The sequence below is a fragment of the Haplochromis burtoni genome, unplaced genomic scaffold, assembly GCF_018398535.1.
Source record: "Haplochromis burtoni strain Fernald_Lab_line unplaced genomic scaffold, NCSU_Asbu1 Contig_37, whole genome shotgun sequence".
In the NCBI taxonomy this organism is placed as follows: Eukaryota; Metazoa; Chordata; class Actinopteri; order Cichliformes; family Cichlidae; genus Haplochromis; species Haplochromis burtoni.
The window spans coordinates 2,318,264-2,345,252 of NW_024582398.1; the positions used below are offsets into that span (position 1 = coordinate 2,318,264).

At 41.0% G+C, this 26,989-nt stretch overlaps 1 protein-coding gene across 3 annotated transcripts in view; it reads right to left on the reverse strand.

Annotated features, from left to right (window-relative positions):
• Nucleotides 1-25,434, reverse strand: part of ctbp2l (C-terminal binding protein 2, like) — a 94,441-nt gene extending 69,007 nt beyond the window's left edge. The window contains exons 1-2 of one of the 3 annotated variants that reach the window (XM_005919516.3): nt 25,054-25,434; nt 24,082-24,204 (exon numbers count right to left, since the gene is read on the reverse strand). The gene's annotated coding sequence lies outside the window, so the exon portion shown is untranslated. The remainder of the gene's footprint in view (nt 1-24,081; nt 24,205-25,053) is intronic. The other 2 variants (XM_005919515.3, XM_005919518.3) reach the window with 2 other exon arrangements.
• Nucleotides 25,435-26,989: the final 1,555 nt, after the last annotated feature.

Genomic DNA, 26,989 nt, shown 5'->3' on the forward strand with positions numbered 1-26,989 from the left:
CATCACAGTGAATGCATGAAACGCATGAATTATTGCACAGAGCGGGTTGAATTAACTCAATATATCAAGCCAGGCCAAATAGTTCAGGGGTGAGGGGCTGTGTGCCTAAGCTGATGAGGGGGGGGAGGGGAGTGTGTGTCATAGGGAGAAAGAGGAAAAAATAAAGTAACTCAACATTTCTATCTCCACCCATTAAAGTCAACCACTTCTCCCTCTCCAGTGCCATAAAGCTGTCAAATGGATCTCTGATTTATTCTGCCCTTGCCCAGGCTCCTGTCCTAACTATCGCAAGCCTCCAATTAATTTTTTTTTGTTGCTCTTCATCCCTTCCTTGTAAATGTAATGAGATTGCAGCACTGGAAACTGCTGACTCCTGTTAATGCACAATTCCTTAATAATACCGAAAGCTGGCCGCAAAAGCAGAGAGAAGATTCATGCTCACCCAGTAATAGCATTTTAAAGGTGCAGTTTTGTCAGGGATGTAATTAGCATTATTCACTGCAACATTTATTTAGTTTTTTACATCTGAACACTGCAGACTGACCAAAAATTCAAACTGGCTTAAGTAAACACGGAGTGTAATGTATGAAAGACTCCTTTGTGACAAATACAATTCTAGATGCCATCAGCGCTGCATCCATTTGCCCACCTACTCTTCACCCACTCAGCTGCTCCTCTTAACAGAGACGGATTTGATTTAGCTTTGAGCAGCTGTCAAGAGAAGTCCAGGAAAAAAAAAGAAAAAAATGTCACTATTTATAAGAGGTAAGATAATGAGGGGATCAGATAAGATAAAAAAGATTGCAGTAATTGCATTTGGCCAGAGATACTGTACAGCATCCTAACCTGCAAACAAGGTCAACAGCGCAGGGCTAATTGAGTCAAGATTTTAATTGCCCTAATCATAACTTTCAGGAATATCCAAAAAGAGACAACCGCCTACTGGCTGTGTCGATTGGTGCGATCCGAGTTGACCGTTATGGGTGGGCTGCAGGTGCACAGCAAGAGGTATTAAATAGAACTGGTCAAAGCTGAGCGCAGCTGGCAGGTGTTGGTGTGGAGGGAGTTTATTACCCTATAAACTATCTGAGACAATTCACTCACACTGTCTTCTGTGGGCAGCAAAAGCCCCGATTCAATTACTGCTGAACCTCAACACGGAGAGCCCTAAGAGACCGGTGAGGCTCGACTCATTGTTCTTCGTGTCACCTTCCTAAGCAGAAAGTACAATGCTGAATGCTCCAACTCGGCTGAAGAGAAATGAAAGAAAACTCCGCCAGTTGTAACCCAAGACACGAGCATACCTCTCGGAAATCAGAAGATTTGTGTGTTCACATGGGTGACTAATAACCCTTTTGTCTGCATAGAAAGTAGACTCGAGCAAGCTGCTGTGATTGACTGACATGTTTAGGACAATTACAAGCTTAAGGAAGTGAGCGTTTCCTGCTTGTTTTGTTTGTCCTTTGTTTGTGTACATGGAGAAGATTCATTAGGCCTCTGCATGGAGGATTTGAGGTCTGCGGAGCGAGAGGGACCCAGCCCAATTGAAGCATGTCAAATTAGGAAGAGAGGGAAAAAAAAATCAAACCACTGCTACTGGGACTCATTAGAACCTCAACAAACAGTATTTTGTTGTGTATGTGTGTCTGCTTCTGTGTGCATGTACTAATAAAACAGAGGGGTAGCGTTGGCTTGTGTGGTTTTTTTTTTAGTTGTTTTCATCATAGTTTGTTTTACGAGGCACCGAAGCTGAGAGACTCTCCAAACAACTTTAATGAAAGTGAGGATCCAGCGGTCTCGTGGGAACAAAAGCGCTAAGAAAGAACTCCAACAGAATAACCGACGCACTGCGAAATTAAAAGCATCAGGTGACTTCAGGAAAATACCCAAGTTTCCTGGCTTTGAAAAAACAACAAGGACAGACAGAGTCACTGATACAAAGCAGTAGCCTTTCAGTGAAATGCTAGGCTGGCTCAATAATAAACATCTCTAGATGAGGTAATCAACGTCAATCCTTGTTTAAACATGGTGGCTGTTCTGTTTTCAACACCTGTGTTTCACTCAGCGTGGCTCCTGGCTATTTTGCACGTTTATAATTAGATAAATGTGAAGTGTGTTAAACATTTCTGCATAATAATGTGAAATTTTCACAAAACATTCTTTGTGTAGCACACACGCTGATATACACATGTACCTTATTCAGGCATTTCCTTAGCAAAAAAGGAAATATACTCCTTGTAATCATAGAAAAACTGCAGCTTATGCATCTTTAGTACCCATAATGAAACAGAATAGGCAGCTAAGACGTACTTACGAGAGGTACTTAAATTATATCCATCACATTTGGATGATTCTAAGAGTTACTGAGTGCTAAGCTATATAAAGTGGTAGAGTTATATGGAAATGTAAAAAAATGTAGGCCTCCACCCACTCCTCCCACGATTTTGTTGTTACATAAGGAAGCAAACATAGGGAGGAACGAGTGAAAAAGACAGCAACTACAAACTTTTGGAATTCTAAATGTTTTTGAAGATAAGCTAAAGAGCTGCTACAAGACTAGCAGTTAGCATAAAGTGCAGCTTCAGCATATACACTGTTTATAAAAATGGCCAGTACTACCGTGATGTCATCCTATTATTTATGGACCGATGTCAGCCTTGACTACCTTTTTTCCCTGTTTTTATCGAAAGTCACCATGTTTGAAAGAGCGATAGGAGTGATATGTTTTCAGGTAATGCTAGCTAGCTTGATTAGCAGTTAGCAAGGCACATCCTATAACTATATGGATGCAATTAACAGACACAGATATCTAAGTAGTTGCATTAAATGCTCAAAGAAAGCATTTGATATAAGTTAGCTCATGTTTCTTTGGCTTTAGTTGGGCATTTTAACATAGGAGACTACATTTCTCAAATTTCGGAAAAAACAATATATTGCATGGTGGTGCAGTGGTTATCAATACCGCCTCACAGCAAGAGGGTACAAGATTTAAATCTGCCAGCCGGCTGGGTCCTTTCTCTGTGGAGTTTGGATGTTCTCCCTCTGGAGGAATTCCTGGGTTCTCTCCAGTTACTCCTGCTTCCTCACACAGTCCAAAGACATACATGTTAGATTCCAAGATGGCCTTAGGTGTGAATGTGAGTTTGAGTCAGTGCCTGTTTCTGTGTGTTACCCCTGCGTTAGACTGGTGTTCTGTCTACCCCACTTCTCGCCCTGTAATAGGTGTGACAGGCTCTTACCCCCTAAAACCCTGAATTAGATAAGCTGAGGAAAACGGATGGAGGTATAGCTATACAGCTTACGATCCAGCACAGTCAGTCCACAGCCACAGAGACAAGTACAAGTCATCACTTGCTCTCTCCACCACTGCAGTTGGGAATTCCAGATGGCTTTAATGCTACAACACATTCTGCATTAACAAAAGCTATTTTTTTAATTGCCGCAGCACAACACAAAGTTACCCTTCTTCTGTACACTCAATGGCATAAAACAAACACACTATTGTGCCATTGTTTATAGCAATATTCTTGCTGATAATGAATGTAATCTGCACCCTGCTGTCTGAAGTGATTTAAAGAGAGGTTTAAAACTAACAAAACAGACTAAGTAGACCTACCAGATGATTTAATGCCCATGCAACTAGTCACAGAGCGCAGCTGTGAAAGTTAAGAAAGCTGAATAGCTGCAGGGGAAGAGAAGTACTTTAAACATTTACAGGAGTAAGTCAGGGTGCACCTTTCCGCCTAAGTCGGCATCGTGCTCTTTACAGGGGCCGCCAAGCATGGCAGATATGAGACTTACATCTAGAAGTACTTCAGCCTCCTGTGATGAGAAAGTGAAGCCAAATTTACTATTGAATGGGGAAGAGGCATACGCTGCCCCATTGATCTCTGGGGATCCTGGGAGGCTAATCTATCCTAAGGCATTTTAAAGCTGTGCTCACTTTACACAGTAGCTGCCGAACAACTCCCACAACCTCAGTTACTATCCAAAAGCTTACCACTGCAGACTTCCCCCTTCTCTACAGCTCTGCTTTTGCTGCACTCTGTGCAAGTATACCTGTGATATCTCCCCTCTAAACCCAGAGAGGCGTGGCATTTCCTGTCCCTGTCTCACCTACTTACCCCTGCCCCTCCCTCATATCCCTCTCCCTCATTCCTTAGATCATTTCAAAGGGCCCCGCAGATCAAAGCTGGCCCTTTTTTTGGACCTGGACAGGAATGGGAGATGTATTTAGTTAATCATTTATTTGATTTAAAAAAAAAAAAGAAAGGAAAAAAAGACCCCACCCCTTCTCACCCATGCAATTTCTGTCTTACCACTCATTTTTCCCCTGCTATCTGCATCCTCCTGAGGCCCTGCCTGCCACCTCTCCGGGCAGTTTTTAATATGCAGAGAAAATAAGCTGGCCGTTCTCTTCAGGCAACGGATGGGTGAAAGGCCTAGGGAATATGGTTCAGCTACACAAGAACACTCGCTTCTGATGGATTAACCCTTCCCACGCTGAGATATGAAGCAGTGTCTGAAAATTACCTAGCTGGGACTGAGTGTGCGTAACTCCAAATGACAGACAGATACACCATTAGATTTGATTTAGGTTGTTTGCTGTGCTGCATTTACAAAGTGTACTTACTGCTTTTACTGCTTTGCAGCAAAGCCAATAATGAATCCATCATCTTGAGCTGTACATTGTCAGTGATAGATATTATCAGCTACAGACAATGTGAATCAGAGCAAATCATATGTATGGAGTGGTTACAATACAAAACACATTCCTCATCCTGTGCTAAATCATGATTAGTGTCAAATACAGGTGAACAATCTGTCTTTTGGTCTTTCTCATCACATGCACGCACACACACCTCAGCTGAGCGGCCTCCAGCAGGAGGGGTGACCCCGTGAAAAAGCTTCATCACTCTCTGCCCGGCAAATGGACTGTGGCCTGAGGTAGATAATGGCATAATGAACCCACAGCAGCCTGGAGTGACATTTTTGGCCATGGGCGGCGAGAAGGTCTTAGATGGAGGCAATGAGTGTGCAAACACACACGCACACAAAGGATGATGACGTGTCTGTAGTATCCATCATTCTGGCACTCTCCTAGTTACCCGCTGATGTGTATTAGCTGACTCCTAATTCGGTCTCAAGGCTTTAAATTTTATCATGTTTTATAGAAGAGCTTTAGCCACGATATTAAAATTAACAAAATTCCAAGTATAAAAAATGTTCACATTTTCCATCATTTAGTAAATACGGGAATACTTTGACATTTTGTTAAAAGAGAAGGGCATCTCAACTCTCACGTATAAACAGTAAACCACAGGTTGGAGATGATTTGCTTAGCCTGTCTGTCTTGGTGATGCAGTTATTTTGAAGCTTGTATCTAACGAACTGGGAAAGAGCCAGAACATAAAGACTGCATGAAAAAAAGAAGCTTTTTTTTGGCCTTTCAATCCAGAGTGCCAACGTGATAAATATTACAAATTTTCATAACAGAAAGCCAAGAATCTGCATCTTGGCTATGATGTCAAATAGATACCCTCACCACAAAACAACTGAAACTGTAATGAAATCCAAACGTAACCCCTGATACAAACGATCTGTAAATATCTGTATAAAATTGATTTAATTCATAATATAAGTCAAATCTACAAGAAAGCTTAAGATTAAGCATTTAAATTACACCTAATTGGAGATCATTTATATAATTTTGTGATCTAAGAGACAAAATGTAGACAGCAAGAGACTGATAATATATAGTCTGCCAAAAGCGAAAGAAAAAAAATGCTGCTTTGCTCAACATCCTTTCAAAGTTGAAGTGCATTTTCTTGGGACCTGGTCCATTCTCAGCTCTGCTGTACAATAAATGATTGACAAGTGTTCTACTTTACTGAGACATCAACACAAACCCTTCTAACACCTGCTCAAAATGAACACATCGTATCCTGCTGAGCTGTCATTGTAATAACCTTCACATGTTTTTGACATGTGAAATATTAATAATACCAGCATTGAAATCTCTGAATACATAATCATTGACATTCATTCGCCACATTTATTTAACTTACTGTAATTTTTAGAATGAAACGTGGCAAGTGAAAATATCTATTAGTACTTTATTTTGGTTTTATCGTCATTTTCCGTAAAGAATACAGCTTTAAATATGTGAGTTACATTATATGACCAAACAGAGGTGCACAATTAGAGATGTTGAACCTAGTGTAGCGTTTAGCAGCCTAATGGCCTACTTGACATTTGACAGCAGGTATTCTGTCAAGTATTCACTCTACTTGTTGATGTAATCTCCATCCTTGGTAGTGAGATAAAATGGAGCCAAATACAAAGGTTGAATCATTTACAGCTTCTCTGGCTTAACGTACCACTTGTGTCTGAGCTTTAGTTATAGATGACGGGGAGGCCATATCATCTCACACAGCCTCAGAGCCCCTGCTGTCTGTGAAAACAGAGCTGGCATGATGTAAGCTAAAGGTTCCCCCCTTTCTTCCCCTTTCACTGTCTGACCTAGATGTGTATGTATGCATACACTGGTGTGGAACTGTATGTGTGTGAATCTGCACTGGGTGGTCCAGTCTGATTTCGTTGTACACGCTGACTGTGAGCTAATACTTTCTGTCCGATTCACCTGGGACGTTCTACATCTTCTGCGAGCCTTGGTTGGTCTGTTCTGAATATCGAGAAGAGACATGAGAAGTGGACCCCACGCAGGGAAGAGACGGACGGAGTGTAGGAGAGAGAGCAAATTAAACAAAAGAGACAGGAGGGAAGAGCCCAGATGAGCCGTAGAGTATAGTCGGTCAGGCAGAAGTGGGCCAAGCTGGTGTTCCACTCGTGAGATGACACACATACAGACTGCTCCAACTGACTAGAGACAAGCCTTGCAGTCTACCTCTTTCTTTTTCTTTTTCCCTTATACAAACGCACATCTACAGATTTCAAATCCCAGGGGTTTTCAGGGCTCCATGCTGATGTTGAGAAAAATCAAGCTGACTAAACAAGGAGACAACTCAATTTAGGTGGGATGAGAAAAGGTGTGCCATGCCACAGGGTGATGCCATGAAATTATATGCTCTTATCTGACAAAGCTATCCCAACTTTTGCTTCCTCAGCTAAGCGGGAGCCCAGGGATGAAACCAACTAGCCTGCTTTTATTATCAACAAATCTCTCATTAATTATTCAATAAGAAGTAGACAACAAAAGAAAACTATTATTTAAGCTTCACTAGTGCACATTAATATGCATATTATTTAAAAAGAAGCAGAAAATCTTCCCTTTTTGCAGAGTAACAAAGTGTTAGGCACATTTGCTTGCTAAATGCTAATATCTATAAACAGATATCTGCATATGATTATGCAAATCTTTAGACAAGGGAGACGATTTATAATAGCGGAGGCTTTCTGGTTTCCATTTGCAGCATGCTTGCTGTGTGGGTTGTACTGACCAATCACACTTGAGCAGTCTTTATTTACATGAAAGTAAGCAATTTGTACTTGTTCTTGGGCTTAAATGAGAATGCATTTGGTATTAACATACACATTTTAGCTTTTTTTAAAAACATTTTTTAATATATCTGCCTTTGTCAACAATAAACTGTGAACAAAACAGCTTATATCCATCATATATCCTCTGACTAAACTGAAAACCCTGAAGCAGCCTTGAAAAAGGTCAGTAAACTCGCTAATAGCTTTACAGACTGCCTGAATGCCAGTTAGCATAAACAACAAACAACCAGCCAAACTAGTGATAATTATTTTCCTGCCATTTGACCAATCCCCTGCCTGGTAATTAAAAGCTAGAATAGTAAATACTTTCAGTGATAACACTGGTGAAAATCAGCCTATCATAGCATCCACAAACAGCACCGTGCAAAAGTTTTGACTCACCTTTCTTTTTTTTAGATATTTTATTGGAAAAAATAGGTGCAGCAATTTATAGAAACATGTGCAAACATAGATGGAAATACAGCGTATATGGCAGAAATAGAGTTTGTATAATTCTAGAGGGCTTGAAAGTCTATCCATTATGCTTTTACTACAAAGGCAGTGAGTCTGGGTTCATTGTCATGCTGAAAAATTAAGCTGTTGCCAGTCAGACACATTGTAGATGGACCAAAATTTGACAGTACGTTTCTGTGTTCCATCAGTTTTTATGGCTGTAGACACTCCCTATTCTATCTCTCTCCTGACCTTCTCCATACATAAGGAGGATGATTTGTATATTGGAGATTATTTGTATCTGTCATCTGAAATGACCCAATAAAAAACAGAACATACTGTAACTCAGATGCATGCTTTAATTTCAAAACTACTGCAGTATTAACAGTGGCCCAGTAGAGGTCTTGTGGACAGAGTAGTATCACAGCTGAGCAGACAGTAGCATGCAGCGTTGGTTTTATCTTTATGATAAGATGCCAAATAGTTTGTTAAATACAAAGCATTAAACCTAATTAATAGTCTCCTTGGCATTTCTAAGTATATAAAGTAAATTGGCATATTCATATTAATTTGTGCTTTATTGTTAAAATCAGTATTGACTCCCAAAATCGAGTGTTTGATGGCGCCAATTAAAAGCTAAGACCCGAATGTTATCCATGCACGATTTTATATCATCTCAGTACAAATGCAGGCACGCTTGTTTCTCAGCCATTATAGCTCTACATGAGAGCAGAAAGAATATGAGGTACTGAGGCTGCTTAGTGCAGGTCATGGAAGCAAAGAGGACAATAGCCGCCTCTTAGGCACAGGTTAATTAAGCCATTCAGAGGGCGCCCGTTTTGAGCCTCTGCAGGTTAATTACAGAGCAATAATGACAGGCAGCCAAGTTGATGTTATGCAAAGCAGACTGGTTTAGAAAAGCTGCGCTGCAGTGAAAGCGTGCTTGTCAGACTTCCCATGTATCCACCTAACAGGTCGCTCCAAGTCAGGACTCGTGTAAAGTATCAGATTTTTCTGTGCATTTGTGACCCTCCTCAAATGAACTACTAACACACATTAGAGGATGTCAGTCTAATAAACAGAATGCCAAATTTAGAGTTTGTATTTGTTCATATTTTCAGCAAAAGCCACAAATTTGATGTTCAAGTTTTCAAGGAACAGAAAAAAAGGGGGGGGACATTCACAGCTGGAAAAACATGAACAAGAAGGTTAAAGTGGAATGGGTCACTCAGCTTGAGCATGTCAGACACTCACAAATCAGCACAACAAATGGCAAAAAGTCAACAAAGCTGCTCTATCTTTGACACAGATGGAAACAACAAAGACGATGTGATGGGTTAAAATGATTTTTTAACAAATATATAGCTTATAAATATCTAATAAGGGTCTAACACTCACCTTTTGTAAACTTGAAAGGTGGCTTTAAAAATACTGGTGGGAGTTCAGGGTACTTACGACTGACTTCAACAGCAGCCCTAAAATAACTAATAAGAAAAGTTATTAAAATAACCTGAAACATATCTGGGCATACTGTGTGTCCACAAGAAAATACATAATCCACTGTTACCTAACATGTAAAAGAGTCCAAACAAAGGCAGAACGTGGTAAACAAGCCCGCGATACCACAACAACAAGGCAGTGTGGCTGCATTCCCAGCAGACTTACTACGAAGCAACAGACACTACTCGCTCCGACCAATCCCTGAGATCAACTCCTGGGTGGTACAGCCAGGAATTGGGCCATTTGGTTTCCAAAAGCACCCAGTCCAGGCCCTAATGGAGCTGACTGATCACATTTCACAACAGGGCCAATGCAACCAGCAGAGCAGAACAAGGACCTGAACAAGGCAGAGCTAGTGGCCCAGAGCCCAGAGGCCCACTATAAAGACCAAAGGACACTGTGCTGCCTGCGGCCTGGAGAGCAGGGAGGGCAGGAAGGGACCCTAACTGCACACAAACCTCTTTCAGACACTGTAACTAGCTTTAAGTATTCATTTAAGTCACAGTTTTGCAGCTTGCAGAAATAAACTGTCACTGAATGTGTCTGTATCCAAACGCCCTTTGCGTAGACGTCATGCATGAGTATTGTCATGGGAAAAACGGGTTAATAAAAATACAAATTTGAAGATATGACATGACATATTCAGCATTGCCCCATCTTTTAATGGTCCAATTGTTTATCTCTTCCAAGCTGGACGATGCCACACCTCTCTGAAAACTTTCCATGCAAATCCATCTGGACCTTTTTTAATAATCCTGCTAAGAATCAGACAAAAAAAAAAAAAACACAACACAACAAAGAAAAAAAAACCACACAAACACGCACTGAATCAGAAAAAACAAATATAACCGTAACAGCTCACAATGTGTGTATGATTTTATTTTAAGTATTTTAAGTATAAGAAATCATGGCATTCAGTGGCATTCAATTCAGTCTTGAGCTGCTACACAGTCAGAGCCAATGTGAGACAAAGTGGCTCTGAGACCAAAATGGCATGTTTACATAATAATTGCATATCTAAAAAAGGTGGCTCCACTCAGCAGCACACGCAGAGAGAAAACAGCCAACAGATGCTCGGATGGACTCCTGCGCATACACGTGCTAGTATACACAAACTAACAACCTCATCAAAACTCTCATAATGTTTCCTCTTTGCAATTCTGACCATAGCAATAAACAATACAGGCAATTTCTGGAGAGGAGACACGCTTCTCAACAGTTACAAACTTTTACTGCGATATTTGAAACCATTAAAGTTTTTTTTTCGTCTTTTTGCCTAGCAATTGTTTCCCCATAAAATTAACAGACAAAATTCATTTACCAGCTTCCAACGCCGAAGCGACTCCCTTACAGCAGATAGCACGGAGTACACCTCTCGCTCAAAGATGACAAACACTGTTACCTTGACAGAATGCAAAGAGGAATTTCCCACTAGGAAGAAGAAATAAATTTTCAGTCACAGATAAGCAGATAACTGTCCTCAGCTGGAAGCTGACAGTCAGGCTGTTTTGTTTACCTAAGAAAATGGACTAACGGTGAACTTCAAATGAACCAGATCTAATGCAGACGCACCCACAGCAAGTTTATAACAGACAAGGCATGCTGAAAAATAATGGACGTCAATCATCCCAGCTAAAGAGGTCCACTAACACGCTGAAGCAGGTTGAGCTACATCAACAAACAGATTCTGTTATTTGTACACATAAAAAGAATATAATTGGAGGAAAAAAGGAAGCCCATTTATGTGGATTCAGGGCATGGAGGTCATAGCTTGGTAAACACAAGCCCCATTAAAACTTGTTTTTGCAATGAACTTTTGTTCTCTGGAGATGCTGTGTGAAGATTCATGAATGTTCACAACAATATATATAGTAGATTCCTGGTTTAACAGCATTTATTAATTAAACAAGATAAACTGTGTACTTCCAGACAGTAAAGTACTTTTATTTGCTTGTCAAGTAAATAAGACACAGAAACTCCACAGCACTGCTATTTGTAAGAGAATTGTAAGACCTCAACCGACAATTACAAAGACTGGCATCCACAGACAGAATCACCAGGCACCCATCGTGAAGTTAATCCAGCCATCAGCCATGGTTTCATCCATATCGATGAGAGATATTCAATAGTTCTACTAAAATATTTACTCAGATCCATCTTTACTTTATTGTCTTGTGATGTGTTTCTTATTATCTCAGATGCAGTATTTACATACATATCTGCAGCGAGTTGTCTGCCAGCTGCAAAGACCAAACACGTGCTTTTTGCATTTGGTGGTATCTCTGTGGTTAGGCTGTTGCAGAACCAAAAGAAGAAGGTGACCTAAGCTAAGATTCATGAGAACGTTATGAAGTATATTCATAAGAATGTACTACTGAGGTATCTGCACTGTCTGTAAAAACCCTGAAGGAGCTATAAGAAATAAACCTCATGAAAAGTCATTAGGAGGGTTTAAAGTTATTATTATTTAAAGTTGTTATTGCATTTAAATAGTAGCTGTTATGTCTGTTAAGTCTGAAATGCACTATTATTCAAACCCTTAATTGAAGTCTTTTTATTTAACAAGAAAAATAAGGATGAGGCATTACATAGAAAAAACAAACTGAAACCCTCCTACACTGCTTTAAGTGCTTTAAAGAAACTAAACACAAGAAATGCCAGATGACAATTTCAACATCAGATACGCTGCATGTACTTTCAAGATTATCTAGTAATAAGATGTGAAGCTGAATAAGGTCACAGAAAAAATAACTAAGAAACAAAGAAAACAAAACAAGTCTTCAAATCTTCTGACAATACCAAATCATTCATTCACAGTGTCATAAGAACTATGTTTGATTGTAAATGCAATTTGCATAGATAAAGTGCTCTTACTCATACATTAAAAATTAATACCAGGGAAAACAGCAAAACCTTCATCTTGCATTCACTGTTGCATCTTTTATCAATTTAGTACACTTTTATTCAGAGTTGGTCCAATATGAGCTTATTCTGGCTATTGCTAGCAAATTAAAGTTACGCTATCTGGACACAACTATTCATCACCAATGGGAACATATGCTATGAAGTTCCCCGTGCACAGTTTTTGTGCTGATGTTAACACCAGAAAAGGTTTCAAACCTTGCAGTTATTCAGTCAGCAGCGTGTTGGCAACTTTGACGCACCACACCCTTCAGCGCTTACAGACCCCAATCTGTAACTTTATGTGGTCTGACACTTTGCGTCTGAGTTGCTGTGGTTGCTAAAGGCTTCGACTTTGCAATAATACCACTCACAGTTGACTTATTTATATTTACTTATTACAACGATGGCATCCTTTTATAGTACCACACTTAAATTCAGTAAGCTCTTCAAAACTATTTTTTCACAAATGTTCCTAAAGGCAGACTGAATGGCTCGATGCTTGATCTTATACACCTGTAGCAGCTGGACTGAAGGATAGAGATCTATCCGCTGCAATTTTCTTTTCAGCTCGAAGCACTATAACTGACAGCATATACAAAGAAAACCCAACTTTTCTTCAGTTCTAATGATTTTCATGATAAAAGAAATGATTCAACTTTACAATTTCCCACACACTGCAGTAAGTTGCAGGATCTACTCTCACTTACATAATTGAAAATAAAACTAGCTGTACACCCGACTTTACCTGACATATTTTAGCTTAACAAACAAAATCAGGTACAACAGTTATTTGCACTGACATTGACCCTGTTTTGACCCATCTCCGCAATTTTCCTTGTAACTGCATTGGTCTTTTCACTGCTTATACCAAGGCTCATATCGAGCTTTGGCTACTTCAGATTTAGCCACTTTCCTTTTGCTATCATGTTCAAACTGGGCATGTTCAATTGGGTGAGGGTGTTTAAGTCTCTCAATAAGGTTGCTTCATGGCTACAGCACACAAACAATATGTTAGCATATAGCCGTAACTGTGTGAGCAGCTATTTTCTGCATGAAAACGACATGCATGAAACAGACCAGCTCATAATTGGACATATGTGAGACTCACCAGGCAATCTGGGCCAAGCACACGGAAAATCGGCCGATCCCGACCCCTGGCCGGTCGATCAGTGCATCTTTACCAAAAAACACCAGAATTCGCAAATAAAGTAAAAACAGTTGATTTTACTTAATATATAACTAGAATTCTGTTAACATGATACAAGATATTTGAGGCATTTCCTGCACCAAAGCAAGCATAGCAAAGACACAAGAATGTAAACAACAAATTAATGCTTTGCAGCCAGTCACTGTTTTAGGCGAGAAAATTATGACAGGGCTTAGTCACCAGCTGTCATCCTTTATGTTGTCTTTTTGCCTCCTTAATTGCATACTTTATGCTCCCATCATAAAAATTACATAAAACACTAATTTAGATTAGTATGGCCTTAGTATTTCATAGCAGGAGACACTCAAATCTACGCCATCTAATCCAAGTGGGAACAGTAGGAGGCGTTCTTTCTAGAACAGGAAGCAATGACCCGTGATGGTGGAGGTGCCACTCTCTGTAGGAAGTCGCACATTTTCTTTTTCCTCCTTAGCCTTACCTCCTAGTGATTAGAGGAACATCTGCAAACACCGACAGTCCTCTCTGCTTCCCTCTTCATATTTTACACAAGCAAACTCCAGGAATCATTACCCAACATGAGCTCATCATTAGCACATTCATAATTCAGTGTAATGGATTATGTAATTGCTCCATTAATCACGGGAGCCACCCCAGCATACTTTCCTATGCGTTAGTTTAATTATGGGCAATGCTTCTGTTAAAACAGGTTCTGTTTGCAGTAGCTGATTCGAAAAGTCTATTTTCTACTGTGGGAACTTGTGCAGGCTGCAGTTTAGAGACAGCATAGAGTTCTTGTGGTACGCCCGCAGACAGCTCTTCAATAAAATGTGTCATGGCAGGAGGACACAATGAAAAAGTAGGCAAAAGGGCACATGCCTTTCAGGAAAGCAGTTGTCAAACTCAGGCATCACTTAAGTCACATAATTTACTGGCTTTTGCAACCTGTGTGATAAATATTCCAGTTATACACGACGGCTGGAAGTGTCTGAAAAAGATTAAGACACGTAGACATGGAGGTACTTGTCATCTGATTCCAGCAGCTGGCATGACTTGTGAGGACTTAATCCAACAGTGTCATCAGCTATTTGTCAAGGAAAAGAGATAGGGGGCTCTGCATTCCCTCCTCTGTACTATTGTTGGAATCTCAATGTGAAAGTCTGGCTACAGTCCTTTAGTTTGAGTGACATTTGGCTATCATCACCGAGGGACACTTGGTGTATTTCGGTCATCTCATCCTTATTAAAAAGGTCAGTGACAGGCAGAGCTCCCTGTGCACTCGTAAGTGCGCTGAGGGCTGACAAGAAGTAACAGCCTTTGTTGGGGGGAAAAAACTGCTGTTACATAACAGAAATCACTCTGGATATACAGAAACTGCAGCATACTTATCAGTTATTTTCCTTGTGTGCTTTCTTCCCCCAGATTGTACTCGCAGTGATGTCTTTCTTACTTTTGCTTTGTTTCTGCACTTGCAGAGAGAGCGCAAGAGTCGGAAAATTAATATGTATTTTATACTGCTGCATATATGGTCCAGAATAAACCTCCAGTCTAAATAGGACCTGAGTGACTGGTCCTTCAGTCACTACCTACACAAAACAAACAACTAAATGGTTTGTGGTTACTGTCAAGATGCTGGCAAAGCTTCACAAGGCTTAAAGCCTCCTGCCAATAACACCGCCTGAGCCAAACAGAAAGACGGTGAGAAACACACACAGAATAAAAGATGGCAAGAAATGTTTTTCCATTGTGAGGAATACACATGTAATGCTTGCGGGGGAAAAAAGAAGCTTAGGCATTCACCTTGCTGAACTGACATTTAAATAAGCAGGAGCCATTTTCTTCATCAATCTCTGCATCCCTCCCCTTTCTCCTGCTCCCTCCGTGCCACTGTAATTTGAAGCTGTCACAAACAAATCCCTCTCGCAGACCTTTCCAAATGTCAGGTTTTCGTCAAGCTCCATGACGGCCTTCAAGAATCAGACCCGCGGAAACTTTTGTCAAGAAAAAAAGAAAAAAAACAACAGAAAAAAGAAGCAGCAGAGTTCAAGTACGTATGCATATTTATGGGCATTCACAAATTCACTCCTCGCAGAGTTACCAGAGCAGGGATGGGACTGAGCTACTGATCTGACAGTCACTTGACTCCACATTTTACAAGTATTGCTCGGGTTTTGTGCTCGTTCTGTGTCACAGTTGAGAAAATACTAGGATTTTATTTATTTTTTTCTCAGGCCAGCGGGGTTTTTCCTGGCTCACAATGTGCCCTTGGTGGGTGACTATACGTGGTATTTGCCCTGCAATGAATCTGTGTTATGTGATAGAAATATATGCATTTCTCTTTTTTGTAACTTTTCTACATGATAAGACAAAATGATCCGAGGTCTGTCTTTTGCAGAGATTATTAAAATAGCTGAGTCTTCTGTCCTCTTTGTCAACCACTTCTAATTTCTCACCAGGGAAGGCTTTTTAATATCTGGAATTTTGGTACCTTTGCCCTTTAAAGGCTCGGAATCGTATTATTATTTTTTATTAACTTTTTAAAAATTCATTTGAATTTTTTGGAAACAATGATAGGGGGGCAAAAAGGCAGTTTTGACTCCAGTCTCCAGTGGCTACGCTAGAAGCCCAGAAAAATATGTGATTACCCTCAGAGACTAAGTCTTACATGTGTATAAAAGCACATGTGCACTGCATGCCATTTAGGAAAAGTAGAAAAAAGAAAATATTTAGAAACAATTCCCCAAATGCCATAATAAAAATAATAATAACCATGTAATTACACATCGCTGAAGCTTCTTTTCAGCAACTGACCAAAACTAAACAAAATGGGGAGGTTGGACAATCTTCATAAAGTTTGTTCAGGGTCAAAACATTTGGAGGAAATACAAGAAAAAAGTAACAAAAAATACTTCCTTCAATAACAGACAGACATTGCACAGAAAGCTTGGCACAGGTCAGCGTCAATTCAGCAACTATATATTCAAACTGCATCATTTTAATAACCTCTGACACAAAGAAAGTTAACAAGAAACTGTTATCAGAGCGTGCGAATGTGCGAGAATGAAATGAGGGGAGAGCAAGACGAGCTAATCAGCTCTCGCTCTTCAGTGGCATTTCACGAACTCTCTGCTACTAGTTCAACGTGCACAAAATGAACCCCGTCATCAATAAGTGAGCACGCTGATATAGCACGAGTAGATCCAGGCTCCTTCGCCATGAGATGGGAGGAACATCCTATAGTAAAAAAATGGTAAATGAATTTTGAAGATGAACTGCTTAAGGGATAAAAAGTAGCTTCTTTGAATATGGTCATAGTAAAAAAAAAAAAAAAAGAAAATCTAGAAAGGAAAAGAAAATTACCCTCCCAGCATGAGTTTCTGGTATAGCCTGAACTGTAACATCTGCCTTTCTTAAGACATAGATCCTACCTATGAAAAAAGCTCCCCTTTCACAGCAGCATGTGCAAGATGCTGAGCAAGTAGTGGTGATGGACAGCAACAAGGACTTAGAGAGGTTAGAGCAGGCAAAGACGAGAGGGGAAAAAATCTTTCTTTTCACTGTCAAGACGTTTTACTGCCATCTTCTAATCTATGCAATTGCAGTTGCACATTGTGTCAACATGTCCAGAAGGCCAGGCTGGTTTGGGATTTTTTTTTCTGCCACCCACCCCACTCCTAAATTTTTCCTCTTCGTTGCCTTGCATCAGGCACAGGATCTGAGGCTTTAATATGGTTGCCAGTGAGGCAACAGCCATTTAATAACAATGCAATAGTTCCTCACAGCAGTAGTCCAGTGTCGCTCATACACCCCGCCGGGTGCAGATGGTACATTGTCTGTGATTTACGAAAACATTCTCCTTTCAGAGATGTTTTTCCTTTCTCCCCAACACATCCGCTGCACCTTTTGTCAGCAATATTTAAGTCTCTTCTTGATAGAAACAACACACTTTTTGTCTGAAGCCCATGAAGTCATATTTCGTAACAGGTCAGCTAAAGTGGCTACCCCCAGAGGTGATGTGAGAGTGCATGTTTGTGTGTGCATGTCTGTGTGTGTGAGAGTGTATGGTTTAGTGGGAAGCCTCTCACATTTGCCTCAAAGCCTCCCGCAGTGGGGGACATCTGGAGGAGGCGTTGCCGAGTAAACAGAGAAAAGAAGAAGAGTTCAGGCCTGAAATATCATCCTACAAGGACGGAGCTGGCTTTCATTAACATACAAAGGGGGGAGAAACGGTGGTGGAGATTTATTCAAATCAAAATGGCTAATGTTGCCATAAGCCAGTCACCTTGCCAACTTACCCTAAAACTCATTCTTTTTATCAGTGCCCCTTCCCCTGACTCACTGCTGAGAGCAATTAGGGCAAAATTTGATGAAAATGACCAGTAATTCAGTGTAAAGAAAAAAGCTTCCAAGTAACCATTTCACAAGGTAGATGTTCATTATGAGCCAGCAGGAAAGAGCCTCCTCTTAATAGAGTGCCAGCCATAAACATCCCTCATCATCACCGGGCCTGCCATTTGATCTCACCTCTGGGGATTCTGTGCTGGGCAGCTTCATTCATTTCTTCTGTGTTTCACTGTCTGTTTACTCAGTAATGGACTCTGCCCAGAGAGTTGTTAAGGGGAACAAAGTGAAAGTGCCCGACACTCTGCTGTGGCGGTGATTAACGACTGAATTAGAAAACAACTCCGGGTCACCTTCTTTAACATTGTGATGGATGATCTCTTGCGAGAATTTGATAGCAATTGTTATAGGTGTGCCAGAATCTGGATCACAGGCGGGGCAAAGCGACGGCGCGTTTACAGTGCGGATCAACTTTTCCACGAATCTGCGAGCGGTAAACACTGTGCTGTAATTAACAGCTAAATGCAATAAAACGAGGCTTTCATAGTAAGCACCTCACTGATGAGGGTGCATGCAATTGTGTCCACCACTGTCTGTAAAGCTTTAGTTAGTGTTGCCCTACTTCAGCTGTGTATATGCCATCTCGCCTGTCACAGGCAGTTTACAAGACTGGGAACGAGGGTTGCCATCTGTCCCACCTCTATGGGGTGCACAGAGGGACGTTTTGCACAGTTTTGGCATGCCTGACTTCCCCTAATGCTGCACAAATGTTTAGAGACATTACATAAGCAATGAGACCTCCACTAGCATGGGGGAGGGGTGGGGGTGTGGAGATGGATATGTGCATTAGAGGACAAGAAAAAAGCCAAAGAGGAAACAAGATAAGAAAGTGTGAGACAGCAGCCCTGGTCTTTTCATTCTTCTTACCAACTGCACTTTCAGACATATAATAGCGCTACAGGGCTACACTGGCGTTGCTATAGGGTGTATGTGAAGGGTAAATATGAATAAGTGCAGTTTGAAGGCATTTGAAAAGCCAATACCTCACATGGGGTGTTTTTCATACCATCAAAGCACAGCTGCAATACTTTATACCACAAAGTATCTGGTAAGTGAAGTGTTCTACTGTGTTTGATAAAAGCAGTGTGTTGCAAGATGTTGAAATGCACTGTCTCAAAAGCGGGGGCAAAAACAGTTTGTTTCAGAGATCCTACAAACAAAAGCTTCTAAATTTCCCTAATATGTTAAATGCATCAGTCAGCGCCCTATAATAGCATCAGCAACAATTCCCTAAAATTAGGGGGGTGAATGCTTAAGGATAGATCAAAAGATCAGATCTAATTCTTTATCTGACTGTAGCTGAACTTGGAGAGGTAAAAAAAACCCCTCACACACACAACAAAAAACAAAATTCACTGGTGATACTGACGCCAATTACATTTATATTTTGCAGGAAATCGAGAAGAAGAGGAACAGCAAGTTGATGCACAGACCACTGAGCGCACCCCTGCCAAGGAGAGGTTTAAAATACTACAACATGTTGCAACAGACAGCCTAAACTTGCTGTTCCCTACTCATTTTACAGCTCATTATACTCACTGCCCTCACTGAAAGCTACCTAAGGAGAGACTGGGAAAGAAATGCCCAGCTATCCACACGTTAAATTTACTCAACCCACATCCGAACTATACACAGTCCACACAGGTGTACTGAGCTGCGTCTTTCACCTCGAGCATCTTTTGTCCGCACAGTGTATCACATTTACATCCCAATTTAGAGAATGACCCACATGCTGCTGATTCCATTTGGACAGAAATCTTAATCTAAGTACCAAAACTGAGCAGCCCCAGTGTTGATGTACTTCAATCACTGATGTTGCAGCATGGCAGTAATGAGATGGTGCTACTTACCCTCACCCACCCACTCACCCACCAGTATTACACCTCAAACACTCCCTGCAGTGACCTCAGTTGCTGATTTTATCACTTCCTTGTATTGCAAACGTACTTCAAGTTTATCTGTGTTAATAGTGCCATATGAAATGTGTACATATCTATAAAGACATCTGTATGTATAAGATGAGGCAATGCAATACAGTTTCATTAACTGGGCTGATATACAGATACACACGGCTAAGCTGCAGATGCTGTGTGATAAAGTGTTGGGTACAGCATGCTACTTAGGCCGACTCGCTGCTGTTCTCATGGTGGTCCCCCTTCCTTCGTAGCCTGCCCTGCAATTGATAACGTCCACTAATTTTTGTTTTTCGGGAACCAGCGTCCATCGTGTGATTGTGCTTTTTTGGGTGTGTGTTCTGTTATTTTATATTTAAGCATATGTCTGTCTGTGGTTGTGCGTGCTAGCATGTGTGAGAGAAAGCTCATTTTCTCTGCCGCGCACCAAAGGAATAACCTCTGAATTAGTATTCAGTAATGAGACAGGGTGTGGGAATGATGGTGAATTTGTAAGCACGCACCATCTTCCCTAATTCCATTTAGGAGTCCTGTAAACACTTATAAATGCAGCAGATAGTTACAGCAGCACCCCCCTCTGTCCTCCCCTCCTGCTTTCAGCTCTCATCAGGCTCACACATCTCCAAAGAAACCAAGGGCAGGAGAGGAGGAGATACTGCAAATCACATTATGGGACATGAAATTAATCCAGCCTCCCCAAACATTTGGCCTTCACACAGTTTAACCTTGAAACTGCTTTTTACTTCCTTGCATGAAGACTTTATAAAACCCCCCTCTGTCACATCCAAGAGAGCAAGCCTGACATTACAACAATGGCGCTGCCGAGGTAATAATTCAATAGGATCCTTCACCGTGCTGATGATATGTTGTAATTTCATTTCACTTACGTCTGTTTCATATTGTAATACACAATTGAGTAGGGGCACTTTACGTCCCAAAAGACCACTTCCTCCTAAGATAATAAAAGCCTTTTGTGCTTGCCTTTGAGAAATCCTTGGTGGATTATGTGAGTGCAGATTTGGGAGCACATCAATTAATATGCATTAAACGAAAGTGTATTAAGTTGTGAAAAAATAATTAATAACTCTAATTGCTGTAGTGCTGCTTTGCCAAACGACTCATACCTTAATGCTAACAAGATGGTCTCTGACACGGCCAACAGGGGCCAAAGTACAAGCGCTGCGTGACCTTTTGCACTGCTGAAAGACAATGCACCTACACTTTATTACACGGGCACATCGCTCTCCCCTGATACTAATGTAGAGTGGTGCAAGGTAAAAGCACAGAGTGGCTGTTGCAGTGCATCCACTCCAATAACAGCAGGGAAAAAAAACTGCCAGCCAACTCAGAAGCCACATGAGGTTCAGCCTTACTAGTTTCAGTCAGAATAAAATACATCTGTTTGTGTTAGCGAATACTGTAGATCTCTTATGCACACCCTATCGCTGGATCTTGTCCCTTTGTATAGTACAGAGAATAGTGCTGGCACAGGGTTCCACTTTCCCCGTTACCACGAAAAAGACATCCACAGCTCTAATTATCCTTTACCCCTGTGTAGCTCTGGAGAACACAACTGCTGCTACTGTCAATGAAATTATAGGAAAGGGTGGGGGTGGGGGTTGGTTAGCGATGATAGTCCCCCTCTAACCACACCCACACTGAACACACGCGCTCTTCAATGTGCGTAAAAGTGAAGACTCACAATGCCTTAAGAGAAAAAGCAAAGAAATGGGAATGACAAGTAAACTATTTCTTTGAGATATCTTTTCAATACAGCATTTCTAAAGGTGAGAGGAGTTTTCAAAGCATGAGATAGTACCTCTTGCTGAGTAATGACATCTCTTGTTGCCGTGAGTAGCAAAGACCTTGTTTCCAAGTTCTCTGCTTTGACCAAGAGCAATCTGGGGCCGGATTTACCGTCTCGATCAGCTTCTACGGCCACGTTTTTCACAGCAGAAAAAGTAAACATTAAAAACACTATCCCAGCTTTCAGCTAAATCAATCTTCACTTTGCTTGGAAATAATGAGCACGTTGAGCGAGCTTCAAATGAACACCGTTGCTCCCGGGCTCGTCAGCTCTACGCAGTCACATCACACAGGCACTTTTGAGGAACGCAGGAAAAAAAAGACGACTAGTCTTAGCCTTCAGAGACCAATTAAAACACATATTCAAATTGACCTAAAAGAAGCGTAATAAGGCATTCGTTTATGGTGCTGTCCCATACCCATGGTTTCACCCGTTTTTAGATACACTGCAATTGTTTTCAACCCTGACAAACAAATAATCTCACCAGAGTGGAAAACTGAAAAAAACCCTCTCCCATCTCATCTCTGCAGGATCAAAGACTACATCGAGATGTAGCGAGCACGTAATTTTCACACAACTTGCACACAGGCTCATTCAAAGGACATGAAGGCAGAATTTACCAGCTCTGTATGCACAGCATGCATACATTAGTTGATTCTTATTAAAGCCCACAGTGAACATTAGATCAGCATCATTACTATCTACAAAGAAAATACACTGAAAATAGACATCTTGTTAGCTTCACAATTCAGCAAATATGGGAATTACACAGCATGGTGTATTAAATGCTACACGTGTCACTATAGCACTGAGCAAGGCAGCTGCAAATAATCAGTTGTTTTATCTACTAAAGGTCAAAATAAAGAAAAATGTCAAATGCAACTTTCCAGCACTTCAAAATGTTTCCCTCCACCCAAAACCAAACACATTCCATTCAAAGAAGGTTTAAAACAGTGAAAGAGTGACATTTTCAGGGAAATTTTCTTCCAGTCTACTAATTAATTAAAGCAATAGAACCTATTAAGAAAACAAACTTGAAATGGAAATGAGACATTCAGGCAGCTCTTCAGCCAGTCAGAATTTTAACCATGACATATTTGGCAGCACAGCCCAGCGGGCAGGCTATGCAGCAACTCTAAAACATGCTCCCTCTCCCTTCCACAGCACTTCTTGGGAAGCCGCTCTCATAAATCCCTTCTAATGGTTGCTGGCGAGGGAACTTTTTAACACAGAACTTAGCAGCCACTGTTATTCACCCATATAGCGAGAGTCTTGGGATGATGGATGGTAATAAATATTGCACGGGGCTAACAGAGGTCCCCTCAGAGACGTTCAATTGCCTTGAGTGATAGGGTGCTGCTCGGCAACACAGGAGAGGATGGCAGAGGGCAGGCTCTTCACGGGGTCGGCTAACTGAGTCTGTTCAATTTCCTCTGTGGAAACATGACAGGTCCCATTCTAAATGATAACACTGACTCACAGTGTGGGAAGGTGAGCCTAACAAAGGGTGCCTTCTGCAAAAAAATATGTATCTTAACGTATGTGTAGCGATTTTATTGGTTATGAATGAGGAATTGATCCACTGTGGACCAGGAGTAATTGTGAATGTAGAATACCGCTCTGTGTTAGGAGCTCTTTCCTGCTGCACTTTTGCAGTTTATCGTTTTTTTTCTGACAAGGGAGCTCTGTTGAGCTGATCTGCCCACCATCTTAACTGCTTCCTTGACAATGGCTGACAACGGAGCAGATGTCCAAGCTGCACACATCTGTAACAGTCTGATATTCCTTAAGGCGCACACGCCCCCCTCCCTTCTCAGTCAATACATGCACAGACAAAGAGGTCACCTCTTATTTAGCTTGCAGTGATCCAATTATTTACTTTGATTATATCAAGATTATACTTTTTCTTTTGGTGTGGGTGCTGGATGGAAATTATCTTAGTTGACAAGAATTAATTACTGACGATGATGTTTTTAATGATGAGCGATAAGGAATTGGGATAACCCCGGTTCTTCATTAATCCAACACGTGTCCTGTTGTCATATTTTCAGAGTAATCAGTGAATTAATTAGTCCAATAATATGTAAGAATACTTTAGTGGGTGTAATTAACAAGTTAACACAAGGCAATTAGCAGCTCATTTATACGCTGCCTGCACCTAAAGGTGGCTGTAAACAGAGGAAGCACTTTCTTTACTACTTTTTTTTAAAGTTTACCCAACCAGAAGTGATACTTTATTCCAGCTGCAAATAACAGCTCAGCAATTAAAATAATATACACTCACCTCTATGTAAAATACAGCTAACTGATTAAGAGCAGGGACTACAGAAAACAGCTCATTATTCTCCTCTAGCGGTTTTCAAGTCACATCCTCTATGGGATCAAGAGAACGCCATCCACTTAACAACTGTTAAGTTAATCAGTTTCTAAAATCTTACTTTTATTTGGCAAACTGCACCTCTGCAGCTCCACACTAAACCACCAAATCCTTTCAGGTGAGTTTCCTCGGGGCAAAATGTCATCAGATGCAGGTGTTTGATCTTCTATCTATTTGCGGGGCCCTGCAATTAAAAAAAAAAAAGTTTAAGGGGCCCTCTGATCCTCCGTAACCATGCGTGACAGCTTATTGCAAACCGTCTCCAAAAGAGGTCTTAAAATGTGTGCAAGGACACAAACACGTGAATGGTCAGTGACATTGTGATGCAGCAAATGTGCTCCTGTTGGGATGACTTGTGTGCGTGCGTTTTGCGCGTGCGTTTCTCTTTCTTTCCTTTTTTGTTTTAAGAGACACCGACTGAGCAGCGAGGAGCGCTGAAGATTACACAGGATGACGTCTTCTACAACACTATTATGCCTACAAAAACTCAGTCATTCGGATCAAGCATGGGGTATTAGAGGATTTATGAGCAAATAGTCTCGCTGGAAAGCACAACACAGCCTGTACAACTCCACAGCCATTCAACAGACACTCTACTAATGCACTTCCTATTTTCTTTTAACCGACACGCACTCCGTGAGAGGTCTGGCTGTGTGCAAAAACAATACACTCCGCATGCCTTTGCCGAACAGCTACCTTTCGCCATGTAAAGGTGAGGAACGTAAATGTCAACACTGTAAGGAGGGAAACGCGGTCCGGTCGTGTCCACATTTGACACAGCGTGCTATATACGTGGTCAGAAATAATTTCCCTCCCGTGTGTACAACCCACCCCGACCGACCATTCCCCCATCTTCATGGCGCAGTAAGGTGGACACACATGGTCAGAGCCGTATGCGGACCCGAAACCCAACGGCGGCCAACTCTCTTTTGAACCCCCCTCCTCACCACCAACACCACCATCCCTCCTCCAAAACTGAATTACACGAGTTAAATCTGCACGGCTGGTGTTGCTTCTGTAAATGCAGTCTTACCTGGATGAATGGTATCAGATAGCAAGTTGAGAAGCCGACTTTTTTTTTTTTTTTTTTTTTTAGGCACACGTCGGCGGCAGCATCATCCGCTTCGGGGACACGAAATAAGATTTGGAGTAATTCTGATTCCACCTTATTATTAATCCTCCGCGCGCTGCACGAGCGGCTTCTCTCGCGGGCTCTCTCTCTCTCCCCCTCTCTTTTTCTCTTTTAGGGGCAGGCGAGAAGAAACAACCGGATAGAGAGGAGTGATAGCCGAGCAGGGAACGAGCTACAATGTGTTGAAGCGAGTCCTTGTTTATTCAAATACGACGGAGCATAAACGCCGAGTAGGTGTCTAACTGCTTCTCTGCTTTATTTTACCTCTCTCTCTTTCTCTCTCTCTTTGGCTGTAGTCACACTATGTCTAACTCTCTTTTTTATAAAGGCGGGGTCTTGGGTCGTTTAAACCAATGACATAAACCAAGAAGAAGAAGAAGAAGAACACCTCTCTCCACACAAAACACACACACACACACACAACACACACACACACACACACAGCACACACACCCACACCACACACCAGCATCTAGCTCCCCCCCCCCCCTCTCTCTGTTACACACACACCTTCCTCTACCGCGGTGAGCATAAATGATGCGGTCATTTTTGGTTTCTTCCTCTGGAATGACCGCATCTCTCTCTCTCTTTTTAAAAGAGTTTTTAAAACTGAGATAGTTTTAGTTTCAGGTGAGGAGTGCTTTTCTTGGGGAATGCCTTTTTTTTTTTAAATTGTGATGCTCAGAGCATTGAAGATAAGTTCAAGAACTCTTAAAAGTTAACTATCTGATGTATTGCTATATGTGGCTTTTTTGTCAAACTTCTGCTTCTCAGTTCTTAAAAACTGTACCAACTATTATTATTTTTTATTTTTTTTATCACTGTGTTGAGGCTATATTGTTTTTAAGTATAGTTCAGTTTCTCTGAGCTCATTGTTTTGGTTCCGTGGCCTGCTGTTATTATTATTATTTTTTTTAAAAGATGATTTCACCTTTTATATAAATCACAGTAGAGATGCTAGTCAATTCAATGCATGTTTAGGTTTATAGTACCAAATCATATGATCAATAATATAATGCAATCTTTCAAGATTCGGCTCAAAACTAAAATCTGACTCTGTTCTGCACCTTGTCTTTTATCCTGTCTTTATGAGCCTGGTTCTGCAAGGGATTTCTTCTTGTTGAAAGGGAGATTTTTCTTCCCACTGGTTGTTTGTTGGAGTTTTCTCTTTATTATTGAGAAATGACAATATAAAACACCTTGAGGTGACTGTTGTTTTGATTTGGCGTTGTATGAATAAGACTGAATTAAATTGCTCTACCCTGCATTTTCTAAGATGATTCCTTAGAAGCAAGCACTTTGCGACAGTGGTAAGGAAAAAAACTCTCTTTTAACAGGAACAAACCTCTGTCCTGCAAAAGTCTGAACCAATAGTAGAATAAGAAAGGGGTGGTTCAGGGTTCAGGGTCACCTGATCCGGCTTTAAGTATAGTTGCAGTAGCTAAAATTAAGCAATAGGAATAGGGCATTGACCAATGGGATCAAATCAAACATATTGGAATCATAATCTTAATCACTTAACAGCACCACCACAACACTTTCATCTCACTGCTCTGATCAGCGTTGTTTGGTGCACCACTCAGCCTTTTTCATTGAAAAGTTACAATAAAATCCCTGTAAAATTCCTGTCTTTCGCCAAATGGCAGAGAAAACCAGCATCTAGCCAATCATGAATAGTTTAGGAAGTTCTTTGCCTTTTATCTTCATTTTAAATCGCTGGCACGTCAAATCTCAAATACTTGGCGTTAACTGTAAAATATGCCATAGCAGTCAGTTCTGGCTGTTGGTCTGCCAGTGTTGCCTGAGAGCCAGATTATCTGTGTGTGGTCCAAATTTC